The sequence below is a fragment of the Hibiscus syriacus genome, unplaced genomic scaffold (assembly GCF_006381635.1).
Source record: "Hibiscus syriacus cultivar Baekdansim isolate YM2019G1 unplaced genomic scaffold, ASM638163v2 tig00011277_pilon, whole genome shotgun sequence".
NCBI classification, from domain to species: Eukaryota; Viridiplantae; Streptophyta; class Magnoliopsida; order Malvales; family Malvaceae; genus Hibiscus; species Hibiscus syriacus.
Genome location: NW_024062247.1, coordinates 25,001 through 26,748, shown reverse-complemented (window position 1 = coordinate 26,748; position 1,748 = coordinate 25,001). Strand labels below are relative to the sequence as shown.

Here is a 1,748-nt window from a genome sequence, read left to right as displayed (position 1 = left end):
AAGCCTGAAACTTAAAGGAATTGACGAAAGGGCACCATCAGAAGTGGAGCCTGCGGCTTAAATTGACTCAACACGGGGAAACTTACCAGGTCCAGACATAGTATGGATTGACAGACTGAGAGCTCCTTCTTGATTCTATGGGTAGTGGTGCATGGCCGTTCTTAGTTGGTGGAGCGATTTGTCTGGTTAATTCATTAACGAACGAGACCATAACCTTCTAACTAGCTACACGGAGGTGATCCTCCGTGGCTAGCTTCTAAGATGGACTATGGCCGCTTAGGCCAAGGAAGTTTGAAGCAATAACAGGTCTATGATGTCCTTAGATGTTCTGGGCCATCACGTGCGCTACACTAATGCATTCAACGAGTCTATAGCCTTGGCTGACAGGCACGGGTAATCTTTGAAATTTCATCGTGATGGGGATAGATCATTGTAATTGTTGGTCTTAAATGAGGATTTCATAGTAAGCACGAGTCATCAGCTTGCGTTGACTATGTCCCTGCCCTCTGTACACACTGCCCGTCGCTCCTACCGATTGAATGATCTGGTAAAGTCTTCGAATCGCAACAACGTGGGTGGTTCGCTACCCACGACGTCGCGAGAAGTCCACTGAACCTTATCATTTAGAGGAAGGAGAAGTCGTAACAAGCTTTTCGTAGGTGAACCTACGAAAGTATCATTTTTGAAACCTGCCTAGTAGAACAACCCGCGAACACGTTATCGAACAACAACTGGAGGGGGACTTGTCGCGTATTTCCCTCGACCACTCCACATCTCGGAGCATTGGATCGCTTGCTCCCGCATGCACTTCATGCTGTTGGGTGGCACGACCGGGTGTCTCCGAGGCAAAACGAACAACCCCCGGCATGAATCGCGCCAAGGAATTAAAATGAAAAGGCAGTCGTGTCCTGTCCTCGCCCTGTTCATGGTGAGCGTGCGCCATAGATACGACTGCTTTGTCGTGAAAACACAAAATGACTCTCAATAATGGATATCTTGGCTCTCGCATCGATGAAGAACGTAGCAGAATGTGATACTTGGTGTGAATTGTTGAATCCCATGAACCATCGAGTCTTTGAACGCAAGTTGCACCCCAAGCCATTAGGCCAAGGACACATCTACCTGGGTGTCATGCATCGTTGCCCCCATCCGAACCAAAATCATAGGGTATCGATTGAGCTGTGTGCGTAAATTTGCCTCCCATGCGCAAAACGCTCATGGTTGGTCTAAAATTGAGTACATGACGTCACGGTGCTACGATGATCGGTGGTAATACCTTGAGCATCCTCGTTCTGAGTCATGTGCGCTCGCCGATCTGGACTCTATGATCCTCTTGGCATCTCACTTGTGGTGCTCATATCGCGACCCAGGTCAGGCGGGACTACCCGCTCAATTTAAGCATATCACTAAGGGGAGGAAAAGAAACTTACAAGGATTCCCTTAGTAACGGCGAGCGAACCGGGAAGAGGCCAGCTTGATAATCGGTCACCCTCGGCATCTGAATTATAGTCTGGAGAAGCGTCCTCAGTGACGGACTAGGCCCGAGTCCCCTAGAAAGGGGCGCCGTAGAGGGTGAGAGCGTCGTCGTGCCTGGACCCTGTCGCACCATGAGGCACTGTATACGAGTCGGGTTGTTTTGGAATACAGCCCTAATCGGGCGATAAATTCCGTCCAAGGCTAAATACGGGTGAGAGACCGATAGCGAAATAGTACTGCGAGGGAAAGATGAAAAGGACTTTGAAAAAAGA

The 1,748-nt window shown here is 49.2% G+C and overlaps 2 non-coding genes across 2 annotated transcripts in view; both read left to right on the top strand.

Moving 5' to 3' along the window:
* Nucleotides 1–976: 976 nt before the first annotated feature.
* LOC120204704 lies at nucleotides 977–1,132 on the top strand. Its single transcript, XR_005523967.1, has one exon. It is a non-coding gene; the product is annotated as a 5.8S ribosomal RNA (ribosomal RNA).
* A 229-nt stretch (nucleotides 1,133–1,361) lies between these two features.
* LOC120204697 overlaps nucleotides 1,362–1,748 on the top strand; it is a 3,363-nt gene continuing 2,976 nt past the window's right edge. Inside the window, exon 1 of the ribosomal RNA XR_005523963.1 lies at nucleotides 1,362–1,748. This exon is cut by the window's right edge and continues 2,976 nt beyond it. This is a non-coding gene — a ribosomal RNA (28S ribosomal RNA).